Here is a 19,740-nt window from a genome sequence, read left to right on the forward strand (position 1 = left end):
CTGGCCATGGATCTTTACCTGGCGCGGTAACCCAAATCTTCATTCCTGATGTGTCTGGGCCATTAGTAGTCCCCACCTGAATTGGGTTGTTATAGTTTTCCATTGCATTTGATTACAGGGCATGGTAATACTAAGAGAGTCTTCCTAGGGGGATCTCCTGTATTCCAGACATACTTTTCCTTTCCTTCATTGTGGAGTAGCAGTCCACTTACCCCTTGTTGTGAAGATAAGTCACTCCAGCCAGCATAGAAACATTCTTCTTTGCCTGTTGATTCAAAGGCATAAGGAGTCCAAAATGGCCAGGTGGCAATCTTAACTTTCAGTTCAATGAAATAATTATTGTGTCTCTTGATAGAAACCTAGAACTAAAACATCTAGGCCAGAAGAGCATAAGCTCCCAGAGACAAGAAGCAGAAATTTTGTTAGTGAGTTACTAGGGGAAATAAGCGGTGTCACTCCAGTTTCCACCCTTTGTTTCCTGGACCTGTGAATTCTGGCTGTGGAAGAAATAACACTGTATATTGGACACTGATTCAGAACACAAAGAGTCTCCTGGAGAACTTTTCCTCAACCCTGCAAGGTGTTGTCACCTAGCTAACGTTGTAACTGAATCTTCAAAAGGCCATTTCTTTGTTCTATGAAGCCAGCTGCTTCAGGATGCAGGGGAACATGTAAGACCGGTGAATTCCATGAACACGGGCCCATTGCTGCCCTTCTTTTGCTGCGAAGTGTGTATTCCAGTGAGAAGAAATGTTGTCTTTTTGGAAATGCTGGACCATGGAAATGGTCCAGTATAATCCACCTGCCACCAGGTACCTGGCTGGTCACCCCAGAAAATGGTACTATATTGGGAGCTAATAAGTATTGACCTCTGCCACATTGGACACTCAGCAGCAGCCATAGCCAAATCAACTTTGACATATAGAAGTCTGTGTTGCTAAGCCCAGGTATAACCTCCATTCCTGCCACCATGGCCACTTTATGAGCCCACTGGGCAATGACAACAGTGGTTGGGGAACTAGAATTTAAAAACAAAAATATGGAATATGGTGAGTTAAAGTACAGAGCTGTCAGTCTGGGAGGTCCAACTCTCAAATATTAGGAGTTCCAGAAGTAGGAAATTGAGAAGTAATTCAAACAAATATTTCAAGAAAATTTCTCAAAAATAAAGTACGTGAATTTGCAATTGGAAGGGCCCACCGGGCATTCACAACAGTGAATTTTATAAGGCCCACATTGTGGCATATTGTGAAATTTCAGGGTACCCAGGAGTAAAGAGTAGAACATGAAAGCTTCCAGAGATTTCACATAGTCTTGATTCCCAGTTTCTTCTTTTTTTCTGGAGGCAGAGTCTCGCTGTATCCCCCAGGCTGGAGTGCAGTGGTGTGATCTAGGCTCACTGCAACTTCTGCCTCCTGGGTTCAAGCGATTCTCCTGCCTCAGCCTCCCAAGTAGCTGTTGCGGCTTCTTTATACATTTCAGACCATCCAGTAGTAACACTGGCTTGAATTCTAACATGGCAGTAGTTGGCCAGGGATTTGAACTGGGTAAGGATTGTATGGGCCATAAGTTCTTCAGTTCTCTGCATCCCCTAATATTTCTTAATGTTTTACTTCACTCACTTTCTTTAACTGTGACCTTTGTAGGCATTTAGCCCATATTCAGAGACTTTAAAAAAATGTTATTTCTAATGGGCATGGGAAACTAACATGGGATGAATTAGTGGTTTTTCTTTAAAGCCTCAAATTTAGGCTGGCATTGTCATCTCTATTTACCTGGAAATGTACTATGTCCTTAGGAGAATATGTGTACGTGTGTATGTAAATGTGTATGTATATCCATGTCTACATAGATAACGATATGCAGGTATATGTGTCAGTTTTTTATTGACTTCAAGCATTTGATGTAAATTCCCTGGAGTCTGGTAGTTTATGTTTGTGAATTCAGTGAAGCTTAAGGTCCTGATGTTCTTAAGTGATCAAATGACCATTAGAATTTATAATTTCTCAAATCTGTATCACTAAAAACATTTATTTAACCTTTTCCGTATGTGTCATTAGACTGGGACGTGGAGTAATCATTTATACTGCGTAGTAATTATTTTTGGCTCTCCTCCATCTGGCACTTCCTGACCCCTTTGTCATTGGGCCATGTGAACAGTTCTGACCAAAGAGTTGTGAATGGAAGTTAGTGTATCACTTCCAGGCCATCATTTAATTGCCAAGATGAGAACTTCTAGAACTCTCTTTTCTTTCTGCTGCTGCAACTAGTAGTGTTTAGAAAAATAGCTGCTCCATAAGCTGAGTTCCATTGGAGCATGATTCTATAGCAGAGCTCTTAAACAACTCATGATAAACATGTAAAGTGAACAACAAATAAATCTTTGTTGTTTTAAGCTAGACCGGAGATTTTGGGGATTTGTTACTGCAGCATAAACTAGCCTATCTGGCTGATACTACACTGTACCAAAAAAGTGAAGAGAGAATAATGAAATTAAGTAATTAAAGCAATTAATTAAAGGAAGCCATGTTAGACAAAATCTGGAACCTGGGAGCAATTAGATTTTTAGTTTTCAGGTAGCTTACTTAAAAGTTGTGAGTATCATCAGAGGGCCTTAATTCTTAGATATTGCAACTCTGTTTGTGAGTACGTATAAAAATGCCAGAGAACACAAAACATTTTTCAGAGTCAGAAGAGTGTTACATCTTTAAAAGTAGTTTGAAGATGATCAAGGTTCATCATGGAGAATCCTGGCTGTTACCAAAGTATGTTTGGAGGGGTAGGTATTTTTTCTCAAATGACATGGAGCTGAAAGAAAATTTGCTACCATAGATATGTGTAACAGAACACATAATCTTGTGATACAGTCTTTTTTAGTGCTAGAAGAACCTTTAGATGCCATGTAATAGGACACCCCTCATTTTGTGGGTGTTATATGTTATTAAAGATGAGATAGTGTATTTGAATTACCTGCTTTCTACATTGTTTTTAGGTTTTAAATCATTTTTTTTTTAATAGAAGGGGTCTGACTGTCATCCAATCTGGAGTGCAGTGGCATGATCCTAGCTCACTGCAGCCTCAAACTCCTGGTCTCAGGTGATCCTCCCATCTCAGCCTCTCAAGTAGCTAGGAATACAGGTGTGTGTCACCATGCCTAGCCAATTGTGTGTGTGTGTGTGTGTGTGTGTGTGTGTGTGTGTAGAGATGGGGGTCTTGCTGTGTTGCCCAAGTTGATCTTGAACTGACCACAAGTGATTCTCCCTGCCTCAGCCTCCCAAGGTGCTGGGATTATAGGTATGAGCCACTGTACCTGGCCCCAGCTAATATTTTTTTAAAGTATCTTTGCTGATTATTTGTTTTTCCTTTGCTTCCTTCTTTCCCCCTTTATCATATTTAATCCTCACAATGGTTCTAAGAAGTAAATACTTTTCTGCCATTTTGCCCATGTGGGAACTGAGGTGTAATAAAGCTAAGGAGTCTGCCTGCAATCATATAGCTAAGTATTGGGGCTGGTATTTAAACACATTCTGTTGCCTCTAATAATGTCCCATGTTGTTCCCACCAGTGTCTTAAATTTTAAGAGTTTTACACAAATGTAGAGAATGTTTTTATTTTGATGACTATTAATTAAAATTAGATCTGTCAGAGTGACAGTAAACCCAGAACAACACTTGTTTAACAAGATAGAAATTCATTCTTCTCTGTTGTGATGAAAGTCTAGAGGTAAGAATCTAGAGTTGGTATGAAGATTCCACTATGACATTAGGGACCTGTGCCCCTATTTTATTTATTAGTCTACAGTCCTTAAACACAACTTTTATGTTTCAAATTATGTGTTTATGCTCCAACATTCTTCCTAGCAGGAAGCAGAAAGGGTAAAGAAGTGCCTTCTTCCTTTCTTTTAGAACATATCTCAGAAGTCATACAGGACACATGTATCCTATAGGCCAAAACCTAGTCAAATGGCCAACTCAGTAGTAAGAGAAACTGAGAAATGAGGGCTTTATTCAAAATGTTCATCTGCACAGGTAAAAATCTGGGTTCTGTCACAGAGGGGGTAAATAGATTTGGGGTGACAGATATCTTCTGTCGCAAGATACAGTCAGGTTTTCCTGCAGTTTATTTATTGAGCGCTTATCTGCCAGACACTTTGGTTCATACACACACACACACACACACACACAAATATATATACATTTATATATTTACATATATATATATATTTAATCCTGCATATATATATAACTGTGCATATATATATATATATATATATATATGCAGTTAACACAGGTGTATTAATTCCTGAGGAAACAGTTTAGGAAATTTTTAAGAAAAGTTTGCTCTATAAATAGGTTTAAACTAATAAGTGCCCAGGTGTTTTATTTGTATATGTAGTAGAAAACTCTGGTCAAATGTTACACTAATATTTTACTTTAAAGTATTGTTTGCAAAATAGATGAGGAAAGAGTGTTCTTGTCTCACATAACAGAGTAGAGTATTTTAATACATGTGCATTCATTTAAAAATCTTAAAAGTAGATCAAAATTTCAAGGCTTTGCTGCTTTTCAATTCTGTCACTTGATTTGGTTGAATATACCTAATTCATAAATGTGTCATTCCCCTTTTAGTGATTCACCTGACCTCTTGTTCTTTTACTCATCTTGACAGAAGGCTTTATTGTTTGTTTATAACATAATTTATTAAATCTAGATTCTTATTTGCCATTATTTAATCTAGATTCTTGTTTATTCTTCCCTTTTTTTTTTAAGATGGTGTTTCATTCTTGTCACCCAGGCTGTAATGCAGTGGCTCGATCTTGGCTCACTGCAACTTCTGTCTCCCAGGTTCAAGAGATTCTCCTGCCTCAGCCTCTTGAGTAGCTGAAATTACTGCACCACCACACCTGGCTAATTTTGCATTTTTAGTAGAGATGGGATTTCATCATGTTGGCCAGGCTGGTCTTGAATGCCTGACCTCAGGTGATCCACCTGCCTTGACCTCCCACAGTGCTGGGATTACAGGTGTGAGCTGCCACATTCAACCAGTTTCTGTCTTTAATTATGAGTTGTTCAAAGGTAGTTTTTTTTATCTCTGTTTCATTCTCTTTTTAATGGTTTCTCATGAAGTACCATGAGTACTTAATAAATGCTTTTTTATACTTAATGAATAGGAACATTTATAAGGAAGGATTCTGATTAACTTCCAGAGTTATGTTAGTCTTATAACTGAAGATCAGTGAAATCACATGCCTTTGTAAACATGACCAAATTACCAGCTTTTTAATTGAAATAAATTAAAGGCCGGGCGCGGTGACTCAAGCCTGTAATCCCAGCACTTTGGGAGGCTGAGGCGGGTGGATCACGAGGTCAAGAGATTGAGACCATCCTGGTCAAAATGGTGAAACCCCATCTCTACTAAAAATACAAAAAATTAGCTGGGCATGGTGGTGCGTACCTATAATCCCAGCTACCCAGGAGGCTGAGGCAGGAGAATTGCCTGAACCCAGGAGGTGGAGGTTGCGGTGAGCCGAGATCACGCCATTGCCCTCCAGCCTGGGTAACGAGCGAAACTCCGTCTCAAAAAAAAGAAGAAATAAATTAAAAATTCCAGCATGTATGCCACATTGCAAGTTGACTACCATTTTGTTCAGAATAACAAGCAAAACCATAAACCCAGCTTTAGATTTATTGATTTATCTTTATGTTTTGTTGTTGTTGGTTGGTTGTATGAGACGGAGTCTCACTCTGTCTCCCAGGCTGGAGCGTAGTGACACGATCACTGCAACCTCCACCTCCCAGTTTCACGCAGTTCTCCTGCCTCAGCCTCCCAAGTAGCTGAGATTACAGGCGTGTGCCACCATATCCAGCTTGTTTTTGTATTTTTAGTAGAGACGTGGTTTCACTGTTTTGGCCAGGCTAGTCTCAAACTCCTGACCTCAAGTGATCGGCCCACCTCTGGCTCCCAAAGTGCCTGGATTATAGGTGTGAGCCACTGCGTCTGGCCTTATTTTTGTGTTCTAGAGGAGAATGCTATATTTATTAATATTTAACCAATTCCTTGAAAAATTTTATACCATAACCCCACAATATTAGATCTAGTGAGAACTAGGGGAAACTTTTGAAATAAAGTTACTACTTTTATTTAGGTACTTCATAAATTAGGAGCTATCTGTAGGCCCTTTTTTAAAAGAAGATTTTATTAAGCTAATGCCCTTATAATTTGATTATAGGTTTCACTTAAGTTTTCTTTAGCTAGGTTATTTCAGAGTCATGCAAATGAGCTATTTAAGAGTACTTGTAGATATTTAAGTATATTTTCATTTAATTGTTTCTCCGTTGGTCTGAAAGCAGAACACCTTTTATTTATTTATTTTTTTCCTTTTCTTTCTTTTTTTTGTTTTTTTTGAGACGGAGTTTCGCTCTTGTTACCCAGGCTGGAGTGCAATGGCGCGATCTCGGCTCACCGCAACCTCCGCCTCCTGGGTTCAGGCAATTCTCCTGCCTCAGCCTCCTGAGTAGCTGGAATTACAGGCATGTGCTACCGTGCCCAGCTAATTTTTTTTGTATTTTTAGTAGAGACGGGGTTTCACCATGTTGACCAGGATGGTCTTGATCTCTTGACCTCGTGATCCACCCACCTCGGCCTCCCAAAGTGCTGGGATTACAGGCTTGAGCCACCGCGCCCGGCCTCCTGTAGCATTTTTAACTTGAGATGACTTCTTGTCAAGCTAATCTAACAACAGTGTTTTGGTTTTATTTTCCATATTGAAATAGATTTGAAGGCGGGGGGGGTGGGAAACTTGTTTTGTATTGTGTGTGAAGTTTTTTTGTGTTGTTTGTTTTGAGATGGAGTTTCACTCTTGTCACCAAGGCTGGAGTGCAGTGGTGCGTTCTCAGCTCACTGTAGCGTCTGACTCTCAGGTTCAACCAATTCTCCTGCCTTAGTCTTTCAGATAGCTGGGATTATAGGTGTGTGCCACCATGCCTAGCTAATTTTTGTATTTTTAGTAGAGACGGGGTTTCACCATGTTGGCCAGGCTGGTCTCAAACTTCTGACCTCACGTGATCCATTCACCTCAGCCTCCCATAATGCTGGGATTACAGGTGCGAGTCACTACACCTGGCTGAAAATGTTTTGAAGCTGCCATAAGTCTTTTGGCTAGTTGTCTTAGATTTGTTATAGTTATTAGACAGCATTTATGTACTTTTATGGTGATAATCACTGCTAAAAGATGATCCAGAAAAAGAATTATACGTTGTGCATATTTTGAGATTTGCATGTACATTTTTATGATTAAGCATTTGCCCTGTTAGCCAGGCGTGGTGGTCCAGTAGTCCTAGCTGCTCTGGGAGGCTGAGATAGGAGGATCGTTTGAGCCCAGGAGTTCAAGACCAGCCTGGGCAACATAGCAAGACCCTATCTCTAAAAAAAAAAAGGAGTTTGTCCCACAGATTAGATTTTGATTCTTTTTCATTTTCCTTTCCATTTCTTCGTATCAACTCCCCTTCGTTTAATTTCTTTTGAATTTCAGGCTGTTACTGCTCTAGTCCAATGGCTTTCAACCCTGGTGTTACGTATCTTGAACAATGGAGCTTTTTCAAATTTCAAGATGCTTCTGGATGTGACTTAAATCTGACTGGAAATTGGCATAAATTATAAGAAAACTGGCCAGGCATGGTGGCTCACACCTGTAGTAGTACCAGCATTTTGGGAGGCAGAGACAGGCGGATCACTTGAGGTCAGGAGTTTAAGACCAGCTGTGCCAACATGGTGAAACCCCATCTCTACTAAAAATAAAAAATTAAGAAAACTAGACAGGCATGGTATCATGTGCCTATAATCCCAGCTACTTGAGAGGCTGAGGCAGGAGAATTGCCTGAACCTAGGAGACGGAGGTCACAGTGAGCCGAGATCATGCCACTGCACTCCAGCCTGGGCAACAGAGCAATATTTCATCTCAAAAAAACAAACAAACAAAAAGCAAAAAAAAAAAAAGAAAACTTATCTTACATGACAAGTAAGTTTTGTCTCTGATTTTCTGCAGTTGCCTTCACTATGCCCTACTCATTGTGTCAACATGGGCCTTAGGTTATTTCTCCTCAAGGACCTAGGATGGCTATCTTCCATAAATAATACATCCTTCATCTTTGTTTGTATCTATCAGGAGAAAAGACAAGGACCTCTCTTTCCCAGAAGGCAAATCCAGGCAAGTTACTTCTGTGTCTCACCGGCCAAATTGGCTTAGGCCTACCTATCCTAGGGTATGGAGTCACCATAAATGGGCTGGGTGCAGTGGTTCCCTTCTGTAATCCCAGCACCTTAGGAGGCTGAGATGGGAGGATTGCTTGAGCCCAGAAATTCAAGACCAGCCAGAGCAATACAGCAAGACATCATCTCTACAAAAAAAAAAAAAATTTAATTAGCTGGGGATCATGGTATGTACCTGTAGGCTCAGCTGAGGTGGCAGGAGTGCTTGAGCCCAGGAGATTGAGGCTGCAGTGAACCATGATTGTGCCACTGCATTTTAGCCTGCACAAAAGAGCAAGATCCTGTCTCAAAAAACAAAGAAACAAACAATGGCCAGACTATTCATAAGGGGTAGAATGAATGTTGTGAAGTCAGTTACGATGTCTACTCCATAGGCAGTGTGGTTGTATATGTTTTTACAAGATACATAGGTAATTCAGTATACAACTAAGTTTGAGGATGGCTACACGTCCCAACTTAAGACTTAAAAATAGGGGAAGGCCAGGCATGGTGGCTCACACCTATAATCCCAGAACTTTGGGAGGATCACCTGAGTTTGGAAGTTCGATACCAGCCTGACGAACATGGAAAAACCCCATCTCTACTAAAAATACAGACTTAGCTGGGCATGGTGGTGCATGCCTGTAATCCGAGCTACTTGGGAGGTTCAGGCAGGAGAATCACTTACACTTGGGAAGAGGAGGTTGCAGTGAGCAGAGATCACACCATTGCACTCCAGCCCGGGCAACAAGAGTGAAACTCAGTCTCAAAAAATAAATAATAGGGGAAAACAACTAATTTTTTCCCTTATTTTCCAATGGAACACAGTTATTCTGTGTTGATTGTTTGGTTTGACTGACTGTATCTCTCTCTCCTGCAGAGAAAAAGTTTTAATTAGCGTTAGTTAAGACTCCATTTCTGCCGGGCGCAGTGGCTCACGCCTATAATCCCAGCACATTGGGAGACCGAGGCGGGTGGATCATGAGGTCAAGAGATCGAGACCATCCTGGTCAACAAGGTGATACATCGTCTCTACTAAAAATACAAAAATTAGCTGGGCATGGTGGTGTGCGCCTGTAGTCCCAGCTACTCAGGAGGCTGAGGCAGGAGAATTGCTTGAACCCAGAAGGCAGAGGTTGTGGTGAGCCAAGATCATGCCATTGCATTCCAGTCTGGGTAACAAGAGTGAAATTTCGTCTCAAAAAAAAAAAAAAAGATTCCATTTCTTCTTGATTTACTGGTTTATGTGCATAGAGGTGTTTGTAGTAATCTCTGATGGTAGTTTGTATTTCTGTGGATCAAGAAGAAATGGATAAATTCCTAGACGCCTACACCCTCGCATGACTAGACCAGGAAGAAGTTGAATCCCTGAATAGACTACAAGGTCTGAAGTTGAGGCAACAATTAATAGCCTACCAACCAGAAAAAGTCTAGGACCAGATGGGTTCACAGCCAAATTATACCAGAGGTACAAAGAGGAGCTGGTACCATTCCTTCTGAAACGATTCCAAGAAAAAGAAGGAATCCTCTCTAACTCATTTTATGAGACCAACTTCCTGATACCAAAACCTGGCAGAGACACAACTGAAAAAGAAAATTTCAGGCCAATATCCATGATGAACATTGATGCGAAAATCTTCAATAAAATACGGGCAGACCAAATCCAATAACACATCAAAAAGCTTATCCATCAGCTTCATCCCTGGGATGCAAGACTTATTCAACATATGCAAATCCGTAAACGTAATCCATCACATAAACAGAACCAAAAACAAAAACCACGATTATCTCGATAGATGCAGAGAAGGCCTTCAACAATTCAACAGCACTTTATGCTAAAAATTCTCAATAAACTAGATATCGATAGAATGTATTTCAAAATAATAAAAGCTATTTACGACATACCCACAGTTAATATCATACTGAATGGGCAAGAACTGGAAGCATTCCCTTTGAAAACCAGCACAAGACAAGTATGCCCTTTCTTACCAATCCTATTCAAGATAGTATTGGAAGTTCTGGCCAGGGCAATCAGGCAAGAAAAAGACATAAAGAATATTCAATTAGGAAAAGAGGAAGTCAAATTGTCTCTGTTTGCAGATGACATGATTGTATATTTAGAAGACCCCATAGTCTCAACCCAAAATCTCCTTAAGCAGATAAACAAATTCAGCAAGTCTCAGGATACAAAATCAGTGTGCAAAAATCACAGGCATTCCTATACACCAATAACAGACAAACAGAGAGCCAAATCATGAGTGAATTCCCATTCACAATTGCTACAAAGAGAATAAAATACCTAGGAATACAACTAACAAGTGATGTGAAGGACCTCTTCAAGGAGAACTGTCAACCCCTGCTCAAGGAAATAAGGGAGGACAAAAACAGATGGAAAAACATTCCATGCTCATGGTTAGCAAGAATCAGTATTGTGAAAATGGCCATACTGCTCAAAGTAATTTATAGATTCAATACTATCCTCATTAAGCTACCATTGACTTTCTTCACAGAATTGGAAAAAACCACCTTAAACTTCATATGGAACCTAAAGAGAGCCCTCATAGTCAAGATAATACTAGCAAAAACAAACAAACAAACAAAGCTGGAGGCATCATGCTACCTGACTTCAAACTGTACTACAAGGCTACAATAATGAAACCAACATGGTAATGGAACCAGAACAGAGATATAGACCAGTGAAACAGAACAGAGGCCTCAGAAATAACACCACACATCTACAACCATCTGATCTTTGATAAACTGACAAAAACAAGCAATGGGGAAAGGATCCCCTCTTTAATAAATGGTGTTGGGAAAACTGGCTGGCCATATGCAGAAAGCTGAAACTGGATTCCTTCCTTATACCTTATACAAAAATTAACTCCAGGTGGATTAAAGATTTAAACATAAGACCTAAAACCATAGAAAATCTAGGCAGTGTCATTCAGGACATAGGCGTAGGCAAGGACTTCATGACTAAATATCACAAGCAATGGCAACAAAAGCCAAAATTAATAAATGGGATCTTATTAAACTTAAGAGCTTCTGCACAGTGAAAGAAACTATCATTAGAGCGAACAGGCAACAAACAGAATGGTAAAAAAAATTTTGCAGTCTACTCATCTGACAAAGAGCTAGTAACCAAAATCTACAAAGAACTTAAATTTAAAAGAAAAAAACAGTCCTATCAAAAAGTGGGCAAAGGGTATGAACAGACACTTCTCAAAAGAAGACATTTTATGCAGCCAGTAAACACATGATAAAGCTCATCATCACTGGTCATTAGAGAAATGCAAATCAAAACTATGTTGAGATACCATCTCATGCCAGTTAGAATGGTGATCATTAAAAAATCAGGAGACAACAGATGCTGGAGAAGATGTGGAGAAATAGGAATGCTTTTACACTGTTGGTGGGAGTATAAATTAGTTCAACCATTGTGGAAGACAGTGTGGCAATTCCTTGAGGATCTAGAACTAGAAATACAATTTGACCCAGCAACCCCATTCCTGGGTATATACCCAAAGGATTATAAATCATTCTGTTATAAAGACACATGCACACTTAGGTTTATTGCGTCACTGTTCACAATAGCAAAGACTTGGAACCAACCCAAACGCCCATCAGTGGTAAACTGGATAAAGAGAATGTGGCATGTATACACCATGGAATACTATGCAGCCCTCAAAAAAGATGAGTTCATGTCCTTTGCAGGGACATGGAGAAAGCTGGAAACTGGCATTGTCAGCAAACTGACACAAGAACAGAAAACCAAACAATTGCTTGTTCTTACTCATAATTAGATATTAAACCATGAGAACACATGGATGCAGGGAGGGAAACATCACACACCGGGGCCTGCTGGGGGTGGGAGTCTAGGGGAGGGATAACATTAGGAGAAATTCTAATACAGATGACGGGGGATGGATGCAGCAAACCACCATGGCACATGTATACCTGTGTAACAAACCTGCGTGATCTTCACATGGACCCAGAATTTAAATGTAGTAATAATTAAAAAATGAACTTAAAAAAAGACTCCAGGGTAAAATAATTCTTAATTAAGGCTAAGGATTGAAAACTTAGATTCGTAATTGTTACTTGAATTTATTAGCCATGTGAAGTATAGCTGATTTCTCATGCCCTGACTGTTGGAGATTCTTTGGTTGTGTGCTCTCTGGCAAATGAGTTAACCAATCACAGCACAGTGATAAAAATGAGCAGTTTAACTATTTGGAATAAAGTGCCCAGCAGTTTCATTTATCTTAACACTAAGAAACAGAAGCAGTAAAGACTTCTGAGCAACATAGAGCATAGTTCTAAAACCCATGTTCTTTATTCTTGGAAAAAATCTCTTAAGCTCTCATTTAGTGCATCACTTAGTGTTTAGCTCTCATTTAGTGTTTACTCTGTAAAGTCTAGTAAGCTTTTTATCAGTTTATCAGAGAAGAGAGGATTTTATAGTTAGGCCATGGACAGCTAGAAGCAGCAACATAGCAAGAAAAGGGGAAAAAAATTGATAAAACTTTTCAGGAGAACCTCAAGAAACTAAGCATTTAGGGTAACTTATTCTAGAAAATGGCGTTGTACTTGTAAATCAACAAGAAGTAGGAAAAATCAAAATCTAAAAAATAAAAATAAATAGCTTTGTACTGATAAATGGAGCCTCAGGATCTCAGGTCTCATCCTAGCACAAGACAATGGACTATTTCATGATCGTAATGATTATCTTATAATAATAAAGTATTATTTTAAGAATATTCTTGTCTTAAAAGATAACATAATTGGCTTTGGAAATATTTTTAACCAAAATGATTAAAATTAAAATTCTCTGTTAGTGCTTGAAAGGTATAAACCCCCAGCTATCTTGAAAGCATACCCGTGAAAACACTTTGAGGACTACAAATAAGAACGAGGAAAGCCTTAGCTATTTGTATATGAGGGATTGGAAGAGAACCTTTCTTGAGGTCTCACCCATTTATAAAAATGTACTCTTTTTGTGTATGTATGTAAATCATCTAGGGCCTGTTACTTTTAAATCTTGCCAAGTTTTCCCCCACCTCCCTTTACAACGCCAATCGGTGAAATTAGTTTAATCTTTGAAAAATCTAAGACATCTGAAATTCAATTCAGGCTTACCCCTAAAATCATGGTAAAAGGGAACCATCAACTTGGGCATAGGTTGTTCTCCAAATTCTTAATTTTTTTTTTTCATTTTTTATTTTTGTATTTTAATATTTTGAACTCTAGATGATCTTGAGATTAGTGGGTACATTTTATTATAGTGTTTCTGTTCATACATCTCATCTTAGAATCAAGAAAGGAAATGCATTTCTCTGAAAAGTGGCTTTAAATTACCTATATTGCTCATCAGTTCTGTTAGTGCCATTAATTGTTTAAGTCAATGTTGATATGATTTCTTACTTTTTCTAGATTTTGTAAAACCAAAAGTCAGTTCAGGTTTTTGCATTTGTATTATGTTTTTCATGAGGTATGTATGCTTTAGAACACTGTTACTGACATCAGTCTGAGGTTTACCACATGAAAACTTGGATAATTGGCCGACACCCTGGCTTACACCTGTAATCCCAGCACTTTGGGAGGCTGAGGAGGGTGGATCACTTGAGGTCATGAGTTCAAGACCAGCCTGGCCAACTTGGCGAAACCCCGTCAGTACTTAAAATAAAAAAATTAGCTGGGCATGGTGGCAGATGCCTGTAGTCCCAGCTACTCAAGACAGGGAGGCAGGAAGAATTGCTTGAACCTGGGAGGCAGGGGTTGCAGTGAGCCAAGATCCTGCCACTGCACTCTAGCCTGGGCGATAGAGTGAGACTCCATCTCAGAAAAAAAAAAGAAAAGAAAACTTGGATAATTTGTGGTTTTTTTTTTTTTTTTTCTAGTTTGCACTCTTCAGTTGTGTTAGTTTCCCTTTAGTTTCAGTTAATCATTTATATTAACCTGTCAGTGATTTAAAAAAAAAAAATATTTTGGCGCCATCTGCTGTTCTTTAATGTGATATTTCATCTACTTTGGTAAAGATTTGAAATATATGTATGTGTATGTATATGTATATTTGCCCATATACAGCACAAAATAATGGGTATTTTAAAAGTCTGCTGCATCTGCTTTATGATTCTTATGTTTCCAGCTGCAAAGACACTTATAATTTTGGTGGTAAGGAACAGGCTTGCCTAAAAAATACTTCTGTAGTCCTACATCTGCCAGTTTTGTATATTCATTCAATGCCATTGAGTTTCTGAGGACTTCCTTCTTTATTTTACTGTGGCTTCTCATGACAAAGCACCTGAGTTAGGTTTGCTCATTTTTTAACGTCCCTTCTCTCTGAACATGTAGTTTTTCATCTTTCATAGTTCCTTTCTTACCCTAAACCACATCCTTATCCATGCTATGAAATCTATCCCCCATGATTATTTTCATTGATTTTCTTTACTTTTTTTTTGAGGCAGTGTCTTGCTCTGTCGCCAGGCTGAGTACAGTGGGTGCCATCTCGGCTCACTGCAACCTCTGCCTCCCAAGTCCTGGTAATTCTCCTGCCTCAGTCTCCTGAGTAGCTGGGATTACAGACGTGTGCTACCATGCCTGGCTAATTTTTATATTTTAAGTACTGACGGGGTTTCACTATGTTGGCCAGAATGGTCTCCATCTCTTGACCTTGTGATCCGCCCGCCTCAGCCTCCCAAAGTGCTAGGATTACAGGTGTGAGCCACCACGCCTGGCCCTATTTTTATTGATTTTCTAAGCTTTTACATAGGTCAGTTGTACTGCAGATACAGAATCTTATTTTATATTCATCATCTTTACTTGTCTCACATGATCTCTGGGTCTATATAGTAGTATAGCTACATATATATGTCTCTGTAAGACCATAAAATTACTGTGGTGGCTCACGAGTATAATCCCAACACTGGGAGGCTGAGGCAGGAGGATCACTTGAAGTCAAGAGTTTGAGACCAGCCTGGGCAACAAAATGAAACCCTGTCTCTACTGATTAAAAATAGTAATACTGATTGCTCATTAATGGCTGTGTATATCTTTTCTGTCCAAGTAAATGGCATGTTCTTTGTTTGTGGGGCAATTTATGTACTGATTTTGTAATCTCTAATAGTAAATCCATGTTCACTATTAGGTCTGCAGACTTGGAAATCTGGTGCCCTAATAAAAAGAATTGTGTGCAGGTGAACTTTGAATAAAATATTAAGTTTATGTGCATAAATAGTGTGATGTCTATATTGGCTGCTCCGAGTTTATCCCACTATCACATGTAAACATTGTCTATTGATTTTTGCTCTGATGGGCTGCATACAACATTCCTACCACCCAGCTCATCCCAGTATAACTTTAAGTCATATACTTAAAGCTTAATTTTATGTTTCTTCAACTTGGATAATATCTATAGACTCCCTTCTTTGTATCATGACATTTATGGTTCTTGCCTTTTACCACTGTGCTGTTTCAGTTCTGTATTTTCATTATCACAGTTGATAACATAATTATCCTATTGTTGGTGAAGTCTTCTTCATTGGCTTATATGTAAGTTGATTGTTGAAGTTGGAAAGTGAATATTCACCTTATAAATATGGACATTTTAACCTCTATAGTGCTGAATATTTGCTAAAATTATGTTTCATTCTCCACTAACTGATATTACTGTCCATAGGCCACTCAAAAGATTATTTCTAGCTGTTTTGATGGATTTTCTTTTTATGTACCACTTACTGTCTTTTATGTCCTCAAGTTTTTCCAAGTTCCCTACTATGTAATCTATTACCTTTTTTTCTTCCAAGGAAATTTCATTCCTAGAGCCCTCTTCCAATGTATGCTGGTTTCTTTGGACCTATTTTATACCCTTTATCTTGGGATTCCTTCCCTTTGTTGTTTTCCTGAGATTACTTCATTAATTGCTGCATACCATGTCTTCCTCTTGTTTACTCCTTAGTTTTGCTGAAATGTGTCTTCCAGTAATTTCTTAAGAAGGATTGTGGAGGAGATTAACTTTATAAGTCTCTGTGTGTCTGGAAATTTCTTTAATCTACCCTTATGTTTGTTTGGTGGTTTGATGGGGAGATTTGGTTTGTTTTGAGATCCACATATCATCATATCCTTTATTGTTGTACTTGAATTTTCCAAGTTGAAAGCTTCTCGTTTGTTTGTTTTTCGTCTTTAGAGACGGGATTCCGCTTGGTTGTCTAGGCCTGGAGTACATAGTGCAGTCGTAACACACTGCAGCCTTTCCCTTAGGCTCAAGTAATCCTCCTGCCTCAGCCTCCTGAGTAGCTGGAGCTGTAAGTGCGGACCACCATGCCTGACTTTCTCTCAGGTTTTGAGTAACTTTGATATCTCTGTCTTCTTTTGTAGGGTCTCCCATACTTTACTAGGCAATCATCTTTTTCTACTTGGCTTCACCAAGCAACATTCCTTTCTTTTTTTTTTACCCCCCCCCCCTTTTAGAAATGGAGTTTCACTCTTGTTGCCCAGGCTGGAGTGTAATGGCACGATCTTGGCTCACTGCAACCTCCACCGTTCAGGTTCAAGCAGTTCTCCTGCCTTAGCTTCCCGAGTAGCTGGGAATATAGGTGTGCGCCACCACATCAGGCTAATTTTGTATTTTTAGTAGAGACGGGGTTTCACGGTGATGTTCAGGCTGGTCTTGAACTCCTGACCTCAGGTGATCAGACCGCCTTGGCCTCTCAAAGTACTGGGACTGCGCCTGGCCACATTCCTTTATTTTTGTGTGTTCTAGAAATCTGTTGAAGTTTCTTAGGTACACTGATGATATCCATGCTGTTTTCTTTGTTGTAGGGAATTATATCTTCATTTTCTTACTAATTACGTTAAAGAGTCTCAGAGATAAAATGAGTCTACCTGCAAGCGTGGGTAACATGGTGAGACCCCATCTCTACAAAAAACACATGTGTGCTTTTGGTCCTAGCTACTTAGGAGGCTGAGGTGTGTGGGAGGATCACTTGAGCTCTGGAAGTTGAGGCTGGAGTGAGCTGTGATCACGCCACTGCAGTCTATCCTGGGCAACAGAGTGAGACCCTGTTGCAAAAACAAACAAACAAAAAAAGCGAGTCTACCTAATCTGTCATTTTCCCCAAAATTTTTATTTTTAAACATTAGAAATTTAAATGTACCAAAAAAGTAACTTGAACACTAAATCCCTAACAATGATATAGTGATCTCACAATTCCAGAGAGTGATTCCTGATTTCATGTTCTGTTTTATAAATAATAGGATATATATATATATGTGTGTATATATATATATATATATATATATATATATACAGCTTTCCTGTGGATAATGGTAAAAACATTAGCAGGGGTGAGTGACTGAGCTGTAACGTTTTTAGGTTTTTACTTTGTTTCGTCTGTATTCTTATTACCACCACCCTTAATCCAGGCCTTTTTTCTAATTTATTGCTGTTATTGAAGGAGTCTTTTTTTGTTGTACCTTAGTTTCTTATGTGTACATTGCTGCCAAAGCCAAAAGGTTTGATAAATGTTACAACAGTAATTGAAAATTTTCCACTTAAAAATAGAAAACAGAATAAAGACCAGTTATTTTACCTTGGCATTCAGGACTTTTCTTTGTTTGACCCCCATGGTTCTCAAAGTGTGATCCTGGTCTACCATCAACAGCATCTCTGGGAATGTGTTAGCATTGCAAATTCTCATTCCTCCCTAATTTTCTGAATCAGAAATTACGGAGGTAGAGCCTAGCAATCTGTAGTTTGGTTTTTGTTTTTGAGATGGAATGGAGTCTCTACCTCCCGGGTTCAAGAGATTCTCCTTACTCAGCCTCTCGAGTAGCTGGGATTACAGGTATGTGCCACTGCACCCAGCTAATTTTTGTATTTTTAGTAGAGACAGGGTTTCACAACGTTGGCCAGGCTGGTCTCTAACTCCTGACCTCAAGTGATTCTACAGGCATGAGCCACCACGCCCGGACAGCAATCTGTGTTTTAACCAAACTTCCACATAATTCTAATTAATCTATGCTTTGAGAACTGTTAATCTAGTTTGTCCCTCTCATTTTACAGGCAAAGAATTGAGGTCTATAGAGATTAATTGAGTTGTCCAAAGTCATACAGCTAGGTATAGTTTTCTGTTATTTATTTTAATTTCATTTGGTTTTCCCCCAGTATTCAATAGTTTTCTTTCTAATACTCCATATTTGATTTGACTTTTTACAAGTTGTAATTACAAATAAGTCTAAGATGGGAAGGTTGTAGAAGACTTTATAGAGAACATGAGATTTGACTGAACAATAAACATTAAGTAGAGAGAAAAGAGGGGGGTGTTATAAGCAGTAGAACCACAGTGAATAAAGGTATAGTTAGGTTTAAAAAAAAAAAAAAAAAAGTCCTGGGAATTGAATTGGCAAGTTGGACTAATAACAACTAGGTGTTCCTTTATAGGAATAAAGTAATTATCACAGTGCCTGGTGTATTAATAAATGTTAACTGCCCATTATTGGTGTTGGCTGGTGTTATTGGTTGTGTTGTTGATTTTGTTATCATTGTTAGAGAAGTCAAACAGAACTGAAGTTAAAGCTGTGGGTTTCTGAGTCAAATCTCAGCCCTGCCATTTACTGTTTGACTTAAGTTAATCTCTCCTAAACTTCAGTATCCACATTTGTAAAATGGGAATAATAGTGTCAGTCTCATAGGATGGTTGTAACAAATAAAATATATGTTGATGCTGTAACTGCTTTATAATAAGTACTTTAATGTCAACTATTATATGTCTTGGCTTGATAAGTCATTTGATTCTGAGTGACTTAAATAATGTCAAAAATCATAATTATTCTTAAAGGATAAATTTGTCATGATTGAAGAGTTCACAACTATGGCCAAGGCAGAAAACCTTAATAACAGGGAACTCGTTAAGTAAACTCTAGTAACAAGGGACTGATTAAATGAATTGTGGGACATTGATATCCTGTAGCCGTTGAAAACTGTGTTTTAGAAAAAATTTTATGACATGCATCATGAACTTATTTCATATTCATGATACAGTAACAATGAAAAAGAAAGATACCAGGCAGTACATAGTGTCTCAAATTATATAATTTGTTTAAAGCATTGCTTAAAGAATATTCTTAAACATTAATGAGGATAAACTCTGAGACTTTGAGTAACTGTTTTATCTTTTGTGTTTTTCTTTATTCAAATTTTTTAAGTGAACATACTTTTATAATTAGGAAAAAATTAGTGTGACATATACTTTGAAACTAGCAGGATTGTTGGAATAGTTTTATGGCCTCTCCAAATGTCTGCTGATACTTTAAAGGGAACAGTATTCATTTTTATCTGCTGTCAGCACAAGCTTCCAGCTGGAATTTGAAATATATTTTGAGTGGACCTTGCTAACTTTCAGTATCCAACCTCAATTATGATAATAGCTAACGTTGAGAGGTCATCTCTACCAGGTTCTGTTAAGTATTATCAATCTTACTTAATCTTCACAA

The 19,740-nt window shown here is 38.6% G+C and overlaps 1 protein-coding gene across 5 annotated transcripts in view; it reads left to right on the forward strand.

Annotated features, from left to right (window-relative positions):
* The window catches only part of FBXO11 (F-box protein 11), a 100,922-nt gene that overhangs the window by 37,044 nt on the left and 44,138 nt on the right, over nt 1-19,740 (forward strand). The gene's annotated exons all lie outside the window — the stretch shown is intronic.

Source organism: Callithrix jacchus, chromosome 14, assembly GCF_049354715.1.
Source record: "Callithrix jacchus isolate 240 chromosome 14, calJac240_pri, whole genome shotgun sequence".
Lineage (NCBI taxonomy): Eukaryota > Metazoa > Chordata > Mammalia > Primates > Cebidae > Callithrix > Callithrix jacchus.